Below are 20,511 nucleotides of genomic sequence, written 5' to 3'. Positions count from 1 at the left end.
ATTGTCTTATTTCGTTTTGACACAGAGCCATCTTTTTAAACTGGGATAATGCCAGTGATCTGTCATCTGTACCTGTGCAGCTTTCTTTGTCCTTTATTTAAACATAGAGCTGTTTGCCAATACTTGGGTGAATGAATACATGTTTTTCTAAAAATCCACTTTCTGGGGCCAGTGGTGTGGTTCAGCAGGTTTAGCCACTGCCCGCAACGCGGACCTCTCCTGTTGCGGCCCTGGTTCCTGTCCTGGCTGGTATGCGTCCAGCTCAGCTCCCTGCCAATGCACCTGGGAAGCAGTGGACGTCTGCACCCACGTGGGAGACCCCAGATGGAGTTCCTGGCTCCTGGCCTCAGCCTGGCCCAGCCCTGGCTGCAGGCACACTGATACGTAATGAGATCAACAGACTTATACATTCTCCCAATGGACGCACACCTGCCCTGCAAGCTGTCATTTGGAGAAGGGCCTGGATCGCCACCGTTCTCGACCCTCACTCCTTGAGGAGGGCAGCTGGGTCGTGTGAATGCCGCGTCCCCTTGGCCTTCCCTGTGACACGGAGGACACTCGAAACAAAGACATCTGCTCAACCATTTGGTTGGTGACTTTAACGCCCCGAGCTAGGCAGGAAGATTCTATTTTTATGCTCATTGTTGAGAGACTCAGGTGACAACAGGAAGGCAAGGCGGCTGAGATAACCCCAGACGGTGGCTCTCCCAGCCGCGGTCACCGCTCTGAAGCCTCAGCCTGCAGGGAAGTCAGGTGGCCCCCAGGGTGGCGCGACTTCCTGATCCGGGCGCTTTCCAGCTCAGAAATCGGACCCGGGTCAAGGGTCCTCTGATGTATGAGGAGAGCTACGATTCCGGAAGTGAGGCAGGGAAATATAAGGGCAGCGTGTGCGTGTGTGCGTGCGTGGGCTTGTGCATGTGTGTGTATGTGTGTATGTCCGTGGGCTTGTGCGCACATGTGTGTGTGCGCGTGTGTGTCTGTGTGTGTGCGCGCATGTGTGTCTGTGTGTGTTTGTGTGCCCATCTCTGGGTGCTCCACACCTGCATAGACCCAGCTCCCCAGTAGTCTTGAAGCACACCGTGTGGCTTCGGGCAAAATATTCCAAGGCCAAATATTGCCTGTCATCTCGCCATTTACATGGACTGATCGATCTATTTTCTCATCTAAATTAAAAGTCCCTTTTGCCTCCTAAGAAGTCTCTGGACTCCTCAAGCCCTGCTGTGTGTGGGAGCGGGTTTGGTTGAGTCAGCTTGGAGAGCAGGCCGTCTGAAACACGCAGAGAAGTTAGACGTGCAATTATGTGCTTGACAGCCCCGCAGCCCCCCACCCCACCCCCGTGTCCAGGAGACGCGTGGAGAACATTTCACAGCAGCCTATGTCACAGACGAGTTGGAAGCAACCTAGCCGCCCTCACTGGGGCAGTAGGAAAGCTCGAGAGAGGCAGGTCATGGAATTCCAGGGTGGGCCAGAAGCAGTGGATGCTATAAAAACCCGAGGCTGCACCAAGAGACTGAAACAGGAGAGCCAACACACTGCTCCTCAGGATGTGGCCAGCCGGCCAGCAGCCCAGCACCCCCAGGCAGTCTGTGACAAAGGAGACCTTCCACACCCGCCAGACTTGCTGCCTGTGTAGTGGCCCCAGGAATCTGATTCCTCCAGGTGCTTCTGGGGTAGCTAACATTGATTACCACTTTCACACACACACAGATTTACTTATTTATTTGAAAGGCAGAGTTACGGAGAGAGAGAAGGACAGATCGTCCATCTACTGGTTCACTCCCCAAATGGCTGCAACGGGCCAAAGCCAGGAGCCTGGAACTCCATATGGCTGGCAGGGCTCCAAGCACTCAGCTCATCTGCAGGGAGCTGGATCAGAGGCAGAGCAGCTGGGACCTGAACTGGAGTCCATAGGTATGCCAATGTCACAGGCAGCGGCTTAACCTGCTGTGCCACAACGCAGGCCCCTGACCACAATTTTTACGCATTTAACAGCTCTCCGTACTTTTCAAAGGTACATTTATAACCAAGGAAATACCAGACAGTACAGTGAGTGCCGGTGGGGAGAAGCATGGACCAGGAATGCAGGATGGAGATGGAGGGGGAGACGCAGTCAGCTAAAATCAGTACACGAGGGAAGCTTGGCCAAGACGGAAGATAATGGCGAGGGATCTCTGGCTCAGAAAAATCCCAAAGAAAACAGAGGAGACAATGAGGACTTCAGACCCCGACGACATATCTTTCTGGCCCCTATTTTTTTTTTAAGATTTATTTATTTTATTTGAAAGGCAGAGTTACAGAGAAGCAGAGAAGAAAGAGAGAGAGGGAGGGAGGGGGGAGGGAGGAGGGAGAGAGAGAGAGAGAGAGAGAGAGAGAGAGTCTTCCATCTGCTGGTTCACTCCCCAAATGGCCACTATGGCTGGAGCTGAGCTGATCCGAAGCCAGGAGCCAGGAGCTTCTTGCGGGTTTCCCATGCAGGTACAGGGGCCCAAGGACTTGGGCATCTTCTACTGCTTTCCCAGGCCATAGCAGAGAGCTGGATGGGAAGTGGAGCAGCCGGGACTTGAACCGGTGCCCATATGGGATGCCGGCGCTGCAGGCGGCAGCTTTGCCTGCTATGCCACAGCGCCAGGCCCTGGGGCCCCTATCTGAAGTACACCAGGAGTGCCCAGGCGGTGGGGACATATTCAGTGGATCAAACTCTCTGTGCCTACGAATGAATGGAAAATCAGTTCCTCCCACTGGCACTAGACAAGTGAGTCGAGCATTTCAGTCTGGGGCAATCCTAACGTCGGAGCCTGCTCGACAGGTACGCAGACCTCAGCTCTCTGCAGGAGACTGGTGAAGTGAGAGGCTGAAGTTGGAAGAAAAACACACTCTCTCCAATCAGCGCATGGTGCACAGGTCACCTAGGATGTGGCCACAGAATCTGGTCGGAGGAGGCCTGGGCTCACCCAACCGGGAACAGAAAGGACCACCAAGAGGCTGGCTTTTCTCCTGTTTGGCTTTCTTTCCCTTTGGTTTGAGCGTCTGACTAACGACGGTTGGATTCACTCGGCTGAGCCCCCCCTTTTTTTTTTTTTTTTTTTGACAGGCAGATTTAGACAGTGAGAAAGGTCTTCCTTCCGTTGGTTCACCTCCCAAATGGCTGCTGCGGCCGGCACACTGTGCTGATCCGAAGCCAGGATCCAGATGCTTCCTCCTGGTCTCCCATGGGGTGCAGGGCCCAAGGACTCGGGCCATCCTCCACTGCACTCCTGGGCCACAGCAGAGAGCTGGCCTGGAAGAGGGACAACCGGGACAGAATCCGGCACCCTGACCGGGACTAGAACCTGGGGTGCCGGCACCATAGACGGAGGATTAGCCTAATGAGCCGCAGCGCCGGCCTCGGCTGAGCCCTTAAGCATCAGATCATTCAGCTGGCCGGGGAGCAGGAGCTGACAAGGGCCAGCATGTCCCAGCACATATCCAGCCCTGTTCATCTGAACGCCCCCTTGGAGGGGAGCAGCCCAGTGGCAACCTTGGAGTGGCTGATGCTAATAGGTTACAGGCTGGGAGAGGAGAGGATGGGCCCTCGCTGGTTTCTGAAGAGAAAGACCACATCATGGGGCTGGCGCCGTGGCTCACTAGGTTAATCCTCTGCCTGTGGTGCCAGCATCCCATAGGGGCATCAGGTTCTAGTCCCGGCTGCTCCTCTTCCAGGCCAGATCTCTGCTGTGGCCCAGGAGGGCAGTGGAAGATGGCCCAAGTGTTTGGGCCCTGCACCCCATGGGAGACCAGGAGAAGCACCTGGCTCCTGGCTTCAGATCGGTGCAGCGCTGGCCGAAGTGGCCATTTGGGGGGTGAACCAACGGATGGAAGACCTTTCTCTCTGTCTCTCTCACTATCTATATCTCTACCTGTCAAATAAAAAAAGACCACATCGTTTGTTACCTAGATGGTGGCACTTGGTAAACACCCCAGGGGAGGCAGAGCTATGAAGATGCTCCTTGGGGACACCAAGGGCCGAGTCCTGGTCCTGCTTCCTACAAAGGCACACCCTGGAAGACAACAGGTAATGGCTCAAGTACTTGGCTCCTTGCTGCTTGCATGGGAGACTCCGGTAGAACTCTGGGTTTGTGGCTTTAGCCTGGCCCAGCCCTGGCTGTTGTGGGCACTTTGGGAGGGATTTAATGGTTGGAGGATGTGGGGAGCAATCCGGACTAGACTAAGTTACTCGAATTAGGACTTATTCTATGCATCTGCTCTCCCACAATATGGCGCTGGGAGAGAAGTAAACAGCTTCCGCACAGCTGCCTCCAGTTCAACCAATTAACTGTAGGACTTGCTCCTGATTGGAGAGCAGCGTACTCAGCCGAGTTGGGATTGGCGGAGGAGGACTATAAAGGAGGAGAGAGACGGCATGCACCAGGAACATCTATGGGGAACATCTAAGGGAACCCGTGCAGCCCCCGAGAGAGCCGGCCGGCGGTGTGCCGCTCCCCTGCGGAAGTGGGGAATGCGGCCAGGGGGAACTGCCCTTCCACGGAGGTGGAAGGGATAGTAGCCAACCCGGGAAGAACCAGCAGCAAACCCGGGGAGGGCCGAGCAGACGAAAGAACAGCGCAGGGTCCAGTGTTGCTCCTCCACGAAGAGGGGGAGCGACATAATGGTGCCGTGACTCGGATAGGAAACCTAGGACGGATAGAAAACTTAGGAGGGAAGAAACGTGACTCGGATAGGAAACCTAGGACGGATAGCAAACTTAGGAGGGAAGAAACGGGAAGAACTGGGAAATTACCGGAGAGAGAGACTAGCAAACAGCCTAGGGAAAAGCCGGACGAAAAGGGTGCCGGAAGAAGCTGTTGAAAGCCTAGGCATAGACTCGTATACGGACTACGGGGGGAAGCTGGGAGAAATCTCTAAGGTCGAAAGCGAAAGTGAAAGCTAGAACAAACAGACTCGGACGTGGACTGTGGGGAGAGGCCAGGAGAAATGAGGGAGGAATATCGTTGGAGGAAAGCTTGGGGAAACATACCGGGTAGAGAAAACTGTTAGGGAAATTGAAGCCGCGGGGGGCAGGCCGAGGCTGAAACGAAAGCCACTTTGGGGTTCTCAAGTTAGCCCGGGAATAGGGGGCGAAAAGTTGAAACCAGAAGCTGAGACGTAAGCCAGATTGGGATCCGTCTGATTAGCCCGGGGAGCAAAGGACGGGAAGCCAAATCGTGGGGCGGAGACGTACGCTGGGTTGAATTCGCCAGGCTAGCCCGGGGAACTTAGATTGAATCCTAGTGGCGGAGACGCAAGCTACGCTGTGTTACTCGCGGAAGCCGCCGCGTGCAGAGAGAGCACGGGGCGTGAATAGATAGGGAACGCTGGCGTAGGCCGTGGTTCAGACGCGAAAGGGTTAAGCGTGGAGACCGCGGAGCGCGCGAAGCCGGGAAGCCGCGCAAAGCCGGGAAGCTGCGCAGATGAGAGAGGCGCGCGGGCTGAAGCGGCGCAGAGCCGGGAACCCGCCGGCGGGGCGAGGTGCCGGAAAGCTGCGGGGATAAGAGAAACAGAAGTTTAGAAGTAAAAGAGAAATAGGAATGTTGGCAGACAGAAGTAAAATGGGAGAAATAGAAATGCCCGGAGATAGAGAAATAGAGAAAAATAAGGCCTCCCCTCAACATGCCAATTAGAAGGCTTGAATTCGGTCTGCCCGATTAGTGAGGCTATGAGCACCTGGGCGGCTAGCCGCAGGTCACCGAAGACAGGCACGAATTAACATCAGTAAGGCTTCCCCACAATACAACAATATTAAGCTTGGATTCGGTCTGCCTGATTTAAGGCGGTAAGCGCCAGCAAAGCTCGACCAGAGTATGAGCTGCAGGTCACCGAAGATAGGCACGAACCAACACTAATAAGTCTCCCCCACAATACGGCAATGAGAAGGCTTGGATTCGGTTTGCCTGATAGGTTTTGTAAACACCTGCAGGCAGTTCTAGCAGAGCAGAGTATGCGCTGCAGGGCACCGAACACAGGCACGCATCAGCGCCTAAAAACCTCCTCACAACATGGCGAAGAGAGGACCCGGATTCGGTTTGCCTGATGGATAGGACTTGTAAGAGCCTGTGGCAACTCTAGTGTGTGCCGCGGGACACCGAAGACAGGCGCGTATCAACGCCAAAAATAAAAAGAAAGGGGGATCTGTGGGGAGCAATCCGGACTAGACTAAGTTACTCGAATTAGGACTTATTCTATGCATCTGCTCTCCCACAATATGGCGCTGGGAGAGAAGTAAACAGCTTCCGCACAGCTGCCTCCAGTTCAACCAATTAACTGTAGGACTTGCTCCTGATTGGAGAGCAGCGTACTCAGCCGAGTTGGGATTGGCGGAGGAGGACTATAAAGGAGGAGAGAGACGGCATGCACCAGGAACATCTATGGGGAACATCTAAGGGAACCCGTGCAGCCCCCGAGAGAGCCGGCCGGCGGTGTGCCGCTCCCCTGCGGAAGTGGGGAATGCGGCCAGGGGGAACTGCCCTTCCACGGAGGTGGAAGGGATAGTAGCCAACCCGGGAAGAACCAGCAGCAAACCCGGGGAGGGCCGAGCAGACGAAAGAACAGCGCAGGGTCCTGTGTTGCTCCTCCACGAAGAGGGGGAGCGACAGGAGGATTTCTCTTTTGTTTCACTTTCAAACAAAATTTGTGAAAAATGAAATTAAGGGGCCAGCACTGTGGAATAGTAGGCTAAGCCTCCACCTGCAGTGCCAGCATCCCATTTGGGTGCTGGTTTGAGTCCTGGCCGCTCTTCTTCCAATCCAGCTCCCTTCTGACGGCCTGGGAAAGCAGCAGAAGGTGGTCCAAGTCCTTGGGCCCCTGCACCCATGTGGGAGACCTGGAAGAAGCTCCTGGCTCCTGGCTTCGGATTGGCCCAGCTCTGGCCTTTGCAACCATCTGAGGAGTGAACCAGCAGATGGAAGACCTCTCCCTCCGTCTCTCCCTCTCTTTCTCTCTCTGTAATTCTGCCTCTCAAATAAATAAATAAATCTTTAAAAAATTAAAACATTTTAAATTAAATAAAGCTCCCAGTACTTCTGAGTGTATTTTTTTTAGATTTATTTTTATTTATTTGAAAGACAGAGTTACAGAGAGAGGTAGAGAGAGGACTTGCCATGTGTTAAAAATATGTTGCTGGGGGAACTGGCGCTGTGGTTCAGTAGGTTAATCCTCCGCCTGCAGTGCCGGCATCCCATGTGGGTGCCAATTCTAGTCCCGGCTGCTCCACTTCTGATCCAGCTCTCTGCCATGGCCTCGGAAAGCAGTAGAAGATGGCCCAGGGACCAAGTGGGAGACCTACAAGAAGCTCCTGGCTCCTGATCGGCCCAGCTCCAGTTGTTGCGGCCATTTGGGGAGTGAACCAGCGGATGGAAGACCTTTCTCTGGTCTCTCCCTCATACTGTCTGTAACTCTATCAAATAAATAAATAAAATTTTAAAAAATGTTGCTGGGGTTGCTATTGCGTGGTAGAGGATAAAGCTGCTGCCTATGGTGTTGGCATCCCATATGGGCTCTGGTTCAAGTCCCAGCCGCTCCACTTCCAATCCAGCTGCCTGCTAACGCGCCTGGGAAAAGCAGCAGAAGATGACCCAAGTGCTTGGGCCCCTGCACCCATGTGGGAGACACGGAAGAAGCTCCTGGCTCCTGGCTTTGGATCAGCCCAGGCCCAGCTGTTGGGGCCACTTCGGGAATGAGCCAGCAAACAGAAGATCTTTCTGTCTCCCCCACCCCACCCCAGAAGTCCACCTTTCAAATAAATGAAAATAAATCTTAAAAAAGCAAACAAGCCAAACACGTGGCAAGTAAAAATCCAATAAACAAATGAAGAGCTGCATTAAAATTAAACCAGGCAAAAGTCACACAGATACCAGGAAGAAACACACGCTTCGTTTTACGTTATGAACCGGCTGTGGAAGCAAAACCAGTATCTGCTTCCATGAAGTCCCACGATTAGAGGAGAGCCGCCACTTTGAACTCCCTCTAATTCCAGCTCTAAATAAGTGCGCATCTCCCCTAAGTTGCTGACTCCTGGACGCTAACTACTTCATCCCTGACTTTTGCAATGCTGTTGTCTGGAAGCTTGCCACAACCTTTGCAGAAATGACAACCTTGCAAGAAAATTGCCGGTTTTCTATCATGAACACGCAAGCCATAAATTGAGTAACCCCGGTAATTTTGCAGTGTGCGGCTTTCTTGACCTGTTGTATTTTTTATTTGATGAGCAGTTCTTCATGAAGCGCTTACGTTTCTTGCAAGTAAATATTTTCCTTTTCTAAATGCTGTTATTCTGAATCTTCAGTTCACAGATAATTAAATGCAAATTTAAAAAACGAAGATACCATTTTCACCTATTAAGTGGGCACAAATTTATTTCTCCAAGACGTTTCTCAGTGTCAGACAGAGAAGCAGGAATCTGGGTGTTCTTCCACGACTGGTAGGCACTTAGGTCATATTTTTAAGAGCTTTTAAAATATGCCCATTGTATCCTGTAACTATTACTAGCAATTCTACCAATGGAGATACAATTAAATTGTAGAATCCAAAATTAAGACCTGTGTCCCCCCTGTGGCTCAGTGCCTAGCGCCAGCTTCCTGCCAGCCCACACCCGGGGGAAGCAGCAGTATTGGCTGCTCACAACCGCTGCCCCAGGAGGGTGGCTGCTATTCTGGGCCTGTGTGCTCCTAGCAGGGCAGTAGGGGGTCTTTTGTGGCTACAATGTAGAGGCTCAGAGCTCCCGGCAGGTGTGAGTTGGAGATGGGTACACAGTCAGGTGGGGATAGCTTAGCTTGCTGGGGTGAGCCTTGCTCCTGTCCAGTCTCAGTCCTGGCTCCTGGCTTCCACCCCAGCCTGGCCCTAGCCCCCTGGGGCTTTGGGGGAGGGAAGCAGCCCATGAAAGATTTTTCTGTCTTCAAATCGATAAAAATAAATGAACAAACAGGTGCACAAATGTGGCGCTCACAAAACCAATAGGAAAAGGCATGTTAAGCACGGCACCTTCCCTTTCCTTAGGACGGGAAAGGGACTCACTCCATTCTGGTGACCCTCGATGACAGAGAGGGCCAGCACTCAGGAAGCTCCGGGAAACTGGACTTCCGCACAAAGCTGTGTTGAGGCGGGAGAGGCTGGATGCGGCGGTTGGGAAGAGAAGTCACAGGAAGCCAGCATAAACTTTAGAGAGATGTCACAACACAGAGGAGCAGGAGCCGAGACAGGGCAGATTCCAGAAAGCCCCGGCTCGCTCTCACTCCCTCCCCAACACGCACACACACCCTGGTCTGTCGCGGGACGGCTGGATCATAGAAACCAGAAACCAAGCCATCTCCGAACTGGAAGATTCCCCGGCAGCTGGTGCGCTGAGGTTGAGAAACACAGCCCTTGCCGGTGGCGCGCATGCGGGGACGCGCAGGCTTGCAGAGGACGTCAGAGCGGCTGAGAAGCTGCGGTCTGGTCCGCGGGGAAACCAAATCGTGCTACAAATGGCACAACACCCACCCTTCGGCAGAAGTGGCCGAGTGAGAAACACGGCGTGCGCGCTCCCACCTGCCAGAGGCAGGGGGCCTCCGGCCAAGTTCCTGAATTATTTATTGGCATTCTAATTTAAAAGGATGAAGCCAGTTTTTAAAAATGTAAAAGGCAGGGCAGGGGGGCAGGCCAGGGCTGGCTGGGAGGTGCAGAGCCGGGAAGCCACTGGCAAGGCAATGAAGCTGCAAATTATTATTATTATTATTATTATTGACAGGCAGAGTTAGACAGCGAGAGAGAGAGGGACAGAGAGAAAGGTCTTCCTTTCTGTTGGTTCACCCCCCAGTGGCCGCTATGGCCAGGACGGCTATGTGGGCAATGCCGGTGATTCTGGTCTGCAGGGCGTCCAGGAACCCTTGATGCAGATATTTTTAAGGACCAATTGGGAGTTTCTTCCGTAAGCCACTCTGGGTTAGGAATGGTGTACCTGTGCGGACGTGCCAGCCTCCCTGAGTGGACGTCCAGGCTGTGTTCCTAGGAAAGCCCGCGGAAGCCCCGGGGATGCCCAGGGTGCAGGCTGCCCAGGATGTGCTAGCCAGAGCTGTGGTCCCTCCTGAGAGTACAGTTTACAAACCGGCTTTGTAGGGAGTGGCCCCTGTGTTTAGCAGTGTTGACCTTCCTTGCCGCCGCCAAGGGACTGCACACAAGCAAGGCCAGGCAGCTGGGGTGGACGCCAGGACTCCTGTCTATTTAGATAGCCCCATCCTGGCCTTATCTTCGCTAAGGAAGCTGGGGCAGCAACAAGCTGTCAAATCGATTTCCCTCCCTCCTCCTCGGCTCTCCGGGGGTTTCCACCCATGCAGCGGCTTCCTGGCGTCCCATCCTGTCGTTGGGATGTCACCAACAGCCACTGCAGTACCCATCACCCGGGGCAGAGGCACTTCACTGGGGGAGGGGGTGGCCTGTGTCCCCTTGTCACAGCCCTACCCTACATCTGTCCCAGGCGGTGTCGCAGCCATGCCAGGCGGTGTCCCAGCACCGCGGTTGAGGCCACCTTTCGGGGTTAAAGGAAACAGGAAGCAGAAGTGGGATGTGTTTGTCCGTGTGTCCTGCCCTTGTCCAATTCCCAGATAGGCATGTGAGGTCCCCTGGCCACGGTATTTTCAGCCGCCTCCAAGCTCCTGCCAGTTGGACGTAAGAATCAAAGGCCCCCATGTTTCCTGAAATGCACACCGGGCTTGCAGGGCGCTTGCGAGTGTCAAATGGCCTCTTGGCTTCCCTCCACAGGCAGCTGAGTCGCTAGGCTGTTAACCTGATCTGCTTCTGTCCCACTGCTTTGTTTTCCAGGTCCCCAGTGCTGATTTCCCGTGTGTATGGTGCATTCCCAATTCCAAATCAGGGACACTTCCTGTTAACTTAAAGCGGAGGCCGGGGTGGGGGGGCTTTAACAATCCAACAGGGTTCCCCCAGCTGGGAAGTCCGAGGAAGGAGACTGGGTTGGTGAGAGGACAGAACCAGGGATCCGAGCTGCGTACGGCAGAGGCCAGTGTGGCTCCCTCAGCCCTGCACTGTGGCGGGCCTGCCCCCCATGGGCAAGCACTCCTGGTGGGGACCTTTGTTGAGGACTTAGGGTTAATTTGCAGCTTCAGGGCCGGCGCCGCGGCTCACTAGGCTAATCCTCCGCCTGTGGCACCGGCACCCCGGGTTCTAGTCCCGGTCGGGCCACCGGATTCTGTCCCGGTTGCCCCTCTTCCAGTCCAGCTCTCTGCTGTGGCCCGGGAGTGCAGTGGAGGATGGCCCAAGTGCTTGGGCCCTGCACCCACATGGGAGACCAGGAGGAAGCACCTGGCTCCTGGCTTCTGATCAGTGCGGTGCGCCGGCCACAACACGCCGGCCATAGCGGCCACTTAGGGGGTGAACCAATGGAAAAAGGAAAACCTTTCTCTCTGTCTCTCTCACTGTCTAACTCTGCCTGTAAAAAAAAAAAAAAAAAAAAAAAAAAAAAAAAAAGTGGAGCAGCTGGGACTTGAACCCGTGTCCACATGGGATGCCGACATTGCAGGTGGTAGTTTAACCACCACACCACAGCGCTGTTCCCACGATTTTTGTTAAGATTTTTAAAAATCTGCAGTTTTAAAAATTATTTATTCAATATACTGAGTGACAAAGAGTGAGTGAGCTTTTATCCCCTGGTTCACTCCTGAAATGGTTGCAACGGCCAGGGCTGGGCCAGGCTAAAGCCAAGAACCAGGAACTTCACCTGTGTCTGCCACATGGGTGCAGGGGCCCAAGCACTTGGCCCATCACCTGCTGCTTCCCCAGGGGCATTAGCAGGGAGCTGGATTGGAAGTGGAGCAGCTGGGACTCGAACTGGCACCCATATGGGATGCTGATGTCGCAGGCAGCGGCTTTACCCGCTGTGCCACAATAAATACAATTTATTCTTTTCTCATGAATTTACAATGACTAAATAAAGTTTAAAATTAGGGGGAACAGATTTAATTAGCTTTTTGCTCATTAAATTAGCTTTTTGCTAATTAAATGATGTCTGGATGTTTCCAGATGGGAAGACTGCTTTATTTTTAACCCTGAACTTGGGAGATGTTTCTTAGCAAAGGTGTCTGGGAACTCCCCTGCTGGGCTGTGTATGTGGCTGCCCCATTTTGAGAATGAAGCACATTGGATCTTGTCTTCTTCAGTTTCTTTACTTTGAGGTCTTGGTGACACTTTTTAAAAATACTACATTATTTCATATCCTTAAAAAAATGTTTTAAAAGTGGCCTCAGGGCAGAACATCCCAAATAGTTATGAACAAAGTGGAAAGATTGCAGCCTGCGAGAATTCTTCACGTCACACGTGTTTTCCTTTGATGTTGCGCCTTTGGTTTAAGCTGGGACACTCTGCAACACTGTTTCAAGAGCCTGGGAATCAGGGGGCGGGGTTGTGGCAGGGTGGCGTAAACCTCAGTCTGTGATGCCAGCAATCCCACATGAGTGCCAGTTCAAGTCCTGGCTGATCCATTTCCAATTCAGCTCCCTGCTAAGGTGCCCAGGATGGTAGCGCAGGATGGCCCAAGTCCTTGGACCACCTGGGAGACCTGGATGGAATTCCTGGCTCCTGCTTTGGCCAGGGCCAGGCCTGACTGTTACAAGCATTTGGGGAATGAACCAGTGGATAGAAAAATCTCTCTCTCTCTTTTACTCTGCCTTCCAAATAAATAAATAAATAAATCTTTTTTTAAAAGAGATTGGGAATTAAACTTCTGCATAATTCGTCATTTTCTGGGACAAAAATGAATGGAAGATCTTTGCAGAGCATATAAATAGCCAAATACAAAGAATAAAGAGTTTACATGCACTGCCTAAACTCCATTATATTCTTTGTGTGCTACATTTATGTTATACGGATGCACATTTGTACAGAATATAAATACATAGATTGCATACTCTGTAAGAAGCAAGTTGACTTAAAATACAGTAATACCTGCAACAGAATAGAAGACACACACAGCCGGTCCACAGGGGAAACCACGAGGGCCAGTGAGCGCCACAGACAGACTCAGCCTCTTTGGGAGTCAGGGAGAGGAAACATCAACCACAGGGCCGGTGCTGCGGCGCAGTAGGTCAAGCCTCTGCCTGCGGCGCTAACAGCCCAGCTGGGCGCTATTTCGAGTCCCAGCTGCTCCACTTCCCATCCAGCTCCCTGCTAAAGGCCTGGGAAAGCCGCGGAGGGTGGCCTAAGTGCTTGGGCCCCTGCACCCATGTGGGAGACCTGCAAGAAGCTCCTGGCTCCTGGCTCTGGATCGGCCCAGCGCTGGCCGCTGTGGCCACTTGGGGAGTGAACCAGCAGTGAAAGGCCTCTCTCTGTCACTCCCTATCTCTCTGTAACTTTGCCTCTCAAATAAACAAATAAATAAATCTTAAAAAAAAAAAAAACAGACAGACACTATTTCAGAGCTGTCCAATTGGCAAAAACAAAACAAACAAAAAGCCCTACAAACATCTGTATAGCATTCGACGATGCCCAGTGTGGGAAAAGAACTCTCGTATACTCCGCAAATACGGCTGCTGGGAAAGTATATTGGGCCAAAATCTTAGGAAAGCAGTTTCGCAGCATTTTAGTAAAACGGAAGAGGTGTGTACGCCATGACTTGCCAGTATACACCCCTGAGAAAGTGCTGCCAGCCAGGAGCTATGCACACCAATACGCTTCTACGCTTTTCTGTGTCAGTAAAAATTTCAAACGACCCGAAGGGAAATGGATACTCCTACTGGGATTTATTTGAGCGATGCAAAATGAGACAGCAGGTCAATGACTTCGAGCTACTGTATGTAATAAACGATTCATATTTTTGCTCCTAGAAATGAGACCAAAGAGTTAAAGGGAAAGCCAAGTTGATAAACACTCACAAGGCTGCTTCAAAAATCTCATGGAAAAATGGAGTTAAAAGGTCAATTTATTTTGGTGCAAAAAAAATAGAAATCCATGCATAGTTTTTATAACACACATTTTCCATCAACTTGGTGAAGACCCCGGTGTGCTGCCTGGACCTGCGCTGCCATCAGTTCCCCCTGCACTGGCACAGCCACGAGGCTGGGCTCAGGACTCTGCTCAGCAGGTCTTGGGGCTACAGGCGTGGACACAGACAGGGCCAAGGCACCGGTGCCACGAGTGTAGTCTGTCACACCGCTGCGTCATGGTGCCTGAGCCAGACAGGAGTCTACTGGGGACACACGCAGGGTCAGCAGGGCCCCCGGCTCAGGGAGACCCGGCCCGGTTGGCAGGACAGGACAGATGCAGACTGGTCAGAGGGAGATTCAGCTTGAAGAGAGAAGGGCCCCACGTGACAGAGGAGAGCTAGGACTCGGTGCGGGTGGGAAGAGGATTCTGGGAGGGAAAGGTGGTTGGAAGCAAGGCCGGGGTAGCCACGCACGCCTCCCTGCTGGCGCTGCCGTAGGACTGCCACTGCGTCCAGGTGAACTAGGTCATGGGAGAGAGCCTGGCACAGAGGGGACTCGCAGTAAACACTGGCACAATGGGAACAGGACCTCCCTGAACACCCCCTGCAGGGCCCCAGTTCACGCTCGTCCCAACACCTCTCCCGCCCCTATTTAATTCAACTCTATCTTGCTGCATGGCTCAGGGGCCACTTCCTCAGGGAAGCCTCGCCTGATCGCCCGGGATGGGTCAATGCCTTAGTCACAAACGGGCCTCCTACGGGTCTGGCCCTCAGGACCTGTGCAATCAATGATGGGGGTTGGACAACCGGTGCTCGGTGCTGCCCTCACGTGAGTCCTCTGAGTACTGCAGCCTTTCCCCTCCTGTGGCCCCAGACCAGGGCTTTGAATGAACCACTCCTGAGGAATGCGGTGCAAGCTTTCAAATGCCCCAGAGGGACAGGACGTGAACTTCCGTCCAGCCCCCCCCCCTTTAAAGATTTATTTATTTATTTGCAAGTCAGAGTTACAAAGAGAGGAGAGGCAGAGAGAGAGAGAGAGAGAGAGAGAGATCTTCCATCCGATGGTTCACTCCCCAGATGGCTGCAACAGCCGGAGCTGTGCCGATCTGAAGCCAGGAGCCAGGAGCTTCTTTCAGGTCTCCCACGTGGGTGCAGGGGCCCAAGGACTTGGGCCATCTTGTGCTGCTTTCCCAGAACATAACAGAGAGCTGGATAGGAAGTGGAGCAGCCGGGTCTCGAACCGGCACCCATATGGGATGCTGGCACTGCAGGCGGCGGCTTTTCCCACTACGCCACAGAGCTGGCCCCAGACCCTGCAGTCTTATTTAGCCACTACTGGGGCTGGGTTCCCACATCCCCCAGGGTCTCACACATACCCCCCTTATCTTCCACCAGCAGTAACTGCCTGGATGCTAACCTCACCCTAACAATGGCTCCCCGCCGCATCCTCCTGGGACCGGTAGTCCAGAATGTTCTCTGGCTTCCTGTACATCTCCTGGTGGATGCCCCAAGCAATTCAAACCCACACAGCTGACTTCTCCAGAAACTGACTCAGGCTATCATTTGTAGACACGGACACTGAGGCCTGGAGAGGTTGAGAAACGCGCCCAGTGTGGGTGGTGCCGTACAGCAGTATGGTGAGCCTGTGCCGGCATCCCACAGATTCGAAAAACAGCAGATGAGCAATTCGGAGGGAAGGCCGGGTGCTGAGAGCTTTCTCTTCCGATGCCCACCACTCCCCTGGCTCCCAAGCACGGCCGACTCCCTGTCCCCTCGAGTGTTTTCCTGGGGCTCCTGGAATCTCTCCCAAGAGCAAGCGGCAGGCCGCGGGCGTTACTGCTCTCCTTGGAATATCAGTGTCAGACTGGGAGAAAAGAAAACAGGACGGAGCAGAGGTGTTCCCAAGAGGGTTCCTAACACTCTGCACCCACAAGCGACAGCACTCCAGTCAGGTGTGGAGAGGATCCAGGCTGGAGGCAAAGACGACGCCGCTGGCCCATTCTGAGTTCAAGTCACAGCACTGCACGCCTCCTAGCACAAGCACAGCTGGGTTCCTAAGAAAGAGTGTCCGAAATCCCTGAACAATGGCAGCAGGGATGACGACGCTATTTTTGTTACAGGAGCCAGCTGCCCAGGGGTGGGGACCTTTTTTTCGGCCAAGGGCCATTTGGATATTGATAACATCTCATATGGACACCGGTTCAAGTCCTGGCTGCTCCATTTCCGATCCAGCTCTCTGCTATGGGCTGGGAAAGCAGTAGAAGATGGCCCAAGTCCTTGGGCCCCTGCACCCACGTGGGAGACCCTGAAGCAGCTCCTGGCTCCTGGCTTTGGATCAGCCCAGCTCTGGCTGTTGTGGCCATTTTGGGAGTGAACCAGGGGATGAAAGATTCCCTCTCTCTGCCTCCTCCTCTCAGTAACTCTGCCTTTCAAATAAATAAATAAATCTTAAAAAATAATAACATTAAAAAAATTAGCCTGCTACACATTTATTGAATTTCGAGCCCCTCCCACAGTTACCTCCGCAGGGCCAGGCCTAATGATTTGGGGACCTTCTACAGGCCCCTTGGGCCGGACATTCCCCACCCCTGGAGGGAAAGGGCACTGGGGACAGCGACCTCTAGTGGACATGAGGATCAAGCTTCCTAGGGAGCTGGAACTCACCCAGAAAAGCCACTCGCCCCCATTCTGCTTGTTTCTAAACAGCCCCCGGGGAGGGGGGTTTTGCCTACAGGCTGAACTTGTGCCGTTGGTGTTGCTTATTTCAACCCTCCTTGCAAACAGTCCCCTTCCTTGAACCATTTTGTGCCTACGCAACTTTTGTTTTGACAGGCAGAGTGGACAGTGAGAGAGACAGAGAGAGAAAGGTCTTCCTTTTCCGTTGGTTCATCCTCCAATGGCCGCCACGGCCGGCACACCACACTGATCCGAAGGCAGGAGCCAGGTGCTTCTCCTGGTCTCCCATGGGGTGCAGGGCCCAAGCACCTGGGCCATCCTCCACTGCACTCCCGGGCCACAGCAGAGAGCTGGCCTGGAAGAGGGGCAACCGGGACAGAATCCGGCGCCCCAACCGGGACTAGAACCTGGTGTGCCAGCGCCGCATGGCGGAGGATTAGCCTAGTGAGCCGTGGCGCCGGCCAATGCCTATGCAACTTTGACCACTACCAACTGTTAACAATTATTAAGGTGGCTGCTTTAGCACAATTACAGTTTTATTTAAAGATTTATTTATTTGAAATAGTTAGAGAGAGACAGAGAGAGAGATCTTCCATCCACTGGTTCACTCCCCTGATGGCCGAAACAGTCGGGGCAGGGCCAGGCAGAAGCCAGGAGCCTGTAATCCCACCCTGGTCTCCCACATGAGTGGTGGGGGCCCCAGCCTAGGACCATCTTCCGCTGCTTTCCCAGGCGTGTTAGCCGGGAGCTGCATCAGAAGTGGAGCAGCTGGGACTGGCGCTCCAGTATGTAGTGGTGGTGCCCAGGCCAGCCCCCATGCAGACATTTGAAACAATGTGCTCCTTCGCCGTTGCTATGGCAATTTCTTGTGTAGTGACTATCACAAGGTGTCAGAGTAACAGTGTGTCCGAGATGCTGATGTACAAACGCAGTACTCTGAGGAAAGCCTGCAAAAGCTTCGCGGCTTCTAACCTGCCAATCACTGGTTCTGCTTAATTCCGAATCCTCCTTACTCAAAGGAGGTCACGGAGCGCAGAGCATGAGCGCTTAAGGCAAGCCGTGTTCACACGCTGGCTTCAGCAGTCACTACCTCTGCTACTGGGCAAGCTATTCAGCTGCCTTGGGCTTTAGTTTCCCCACGAGGGGAGCAAGCTATTTTTTTTAAAAGGTCTATTTTATTTATTTGAAAGGCACAGTGACAGGGAGAAAGGGAAGGAGAGAGATCTTCCATCTGCCAGCTTACTCTCCAAATGGCTGCGATAGTTGGGCTTGGGCCAGTCCCAAACCAGAGGCCATGACCTCTACCCAGGTCTCCCACGCGGGTGCAGGGACCCACGGCCTTTGGACATCTGCCACTGCCTTCCCAGGCACATTAGGAGGGAGGGGGATCGATGTGGAGCAGCTGGGACTGCAACTGGTACTCCTATGCTGGCACTGCAGGTGCCACAATGCTGGCCCTGGTAAGCTCAATTTTGTGTAGAGAAATAGCAGTGCTGGCATCCCATATGGGTGCCAGTTTGTGTCCTAGTTGCTCCTCTTCTGATCCAGCTCTGTGCTTTGGCCTGGGAAAGCAGTAGAAGATGGCCCCAGTGCTTGGGCCCCCATACCTGGTGGGAGACCTGGAAGAAGCTCCTGGCTCCTGGCTCCTGGCTTCGGATCGGCCTGGCTCCAGCTGTTGCAACCACTTGGGGAGTGAACCAGTGGATGGAAGATCTTTCTCTCTGTCTCTCCCTCTCTCTGCAGCTCTGCCTCTCCAATAAATAAGTAAAATCATTTTATAAATAATATTAGAATTAAAAAAGGAACATATACAGACAGCCCTGTGGGGGATGCATGGACACCCAAACCCACAGGTGTTCAAGCCCCTTATATAAATGCCACAGTATTTGCATATAACCTGTGTAATCCTCTCGTCCATTGCAAGCCCTCCCTAGATTACATGTCATATGTAATACACTCGAAATGCTACTTACACAGTTGTTATACTCCCGTGTTTAGGGAATAACGAAAAGTCTGCCCATGTTCAGATGAAATAATACGCCCAGGGCCGGCGCCGCGGCTCACTAGGCTAATCCTCCACCTGCGGCACCGGCACCCCAGGTTCTAGTCCCGGTTGGGGTCGCTGGATTTTGTCCTGGTTGCTCCTCTTCCAGTCCAGCTCTCTGCTGTGGCCTGGGAGGACAGTGGAGGATGGCCCAAGTGCTTGGGCCCTGCACCCCATGGGAGACCAGGAGAAGCACCTGGCTCCTGGCTTTGGATTGGTGCAGCGCCAGCCGTAGAGGCCATGTAGTTAAAAAAAAAAAAAAAAAAAAAAAAAGACAGCATACGCCCAGCAACGTTTCTGACCTGCAGCTGGCTGCATCATGGGTACAGAACCCAGGGACACAGAACACTCGCTGTGTTTGAGCACAGAAGTAAAATTCTAGAGCACATTAAAAGCTGGGAACAGCGCCTGCATGGGGAACATGCTTCATTCGGACTCTGTGACCTGCTGAGAAGTTACTTTAAGAAAGTAGAGGTGGGCCTTTGGCCTAGCAGTTAAGATGCCCATTGGGGCACGTGAAAGGGAAAAATAAAGAGGGGCTGGTGCTGTGGTGCAGCAGGTAAAGCCACTGCCAGCAGTGCCGGCATCCCATATGGGCGCCGGTTCTAGTCCCAGCTGCTCCTCTTCCCATCCAGCTCTCTGCTATGGCCTGGGGAAGCAGTAGAAGATGGCCCAAGTGCTTGGGCCCCTGCACCCACTTGGGAGACCTGGAAGAAGCTCCTGGCTCCTGGCTTTGGATCAGCACAGCTCCAGCCGTTGTGGCCAGTTGGGGAGTGACCCAGCGGGTGTGGATGTCTCTGCCTCTCCTCTCTCTGTGTGTAACTCTGACTTTCAAATAAATAATCTTAAAAAAAATAAAATGCGCAGGGATTCCTGTCCTGATTCCAGCTCCCTGCTGATACAGACCCCAGGAGGCCGCAGAAGACGTCCCAAGAACTCGGAGCACCGCCACCCATGTGGGGCCTGGGGTTCCCGGTGCCCAGCTTTGGGGTCCTGGCTGCAGGAATTTGGTGCATCAACTAGCAGATGAGAGCTCTCTCACTCTTTGTCTTCTGCCTCTCAAATAAGTAGGAAAGAGAGGGAGAGAGCAATGATAAAAAAAAAAAAAGAACTGTAAATAGCACGGCTATCATAGCATAAAAGCATTTCTATTTGCAACAAGTTAAGTGACAGATTTGACAAATTACAGGGTACATTGAGCATGAGGGGAGGTACCTTCCTCTGGTTCTCTTTCCCCGACAACGTGCAAAGCACAGAGACGGGGAATTCCTTCATTTCTGAGGGCGTGAGAGCTGACGGCTGGCACGGGGCCCTGTCTCGGATCCAGCGACATTTCCAATTAAGAGCTACTGGAACAAACCCAACGTTCTGCGGACCCCCGCACCTGGCCAAGGCTTCTCCAGTGTTAAGGCAGCCGGGGTTGTAAATCCCACACCTTGTTGGCCACGGTCCTGGGGACACAGGGACAGCTGGGGACACAAACATCGCGTCTGGATTCTGCTTCTTACCTCGATGTCTTTTTAGTCAGTTAACGCTGGCTGCTGTGACAAGCTGGAAGGGCCACAAACAATGGTTTCTGTTTTGTGCCCGTCACAGTCCCCTGTGTACCACGGACGGGGTCTGCATCCACCGTGCTCTGTAGGGATCTGGGCTAAGAGCAGCTCTCCAATCTTCAGTCTTCCAGGTCGTCTTGGAAACTGGTGCTTGGCTGGCCCGCAGAAGACAGCAGGCGATCAGAGCACGGCACCCAGAAGTGGCCCTCGTTCGCTGCCATTGGCTGGTGCCACGGCACCCAGAAGTGGCCCTCATTCGCTGCCATTGGCTGGCGCCCCGAGACACGGTGCACCTCACT

The sequence above is a fragment of the Oryctolagus cuniculus genome, chromosome 4 (assembly GCF_964237555.1).
Source record: "Oryctolagus cuniculus chromosome 4, mOryCun1.1, whole genome shotgun sequence".
NCBI classification, from domain to species: domain Eukaryota; kingdom Metazoa; phylum Chordata; class Mammalia; order Lagomorpha; family Leporidae; genus Oryctolagus; species Oryctolagus cuniculus.
Note: the sequence above shows the minus strand (reverse complement) of the source record.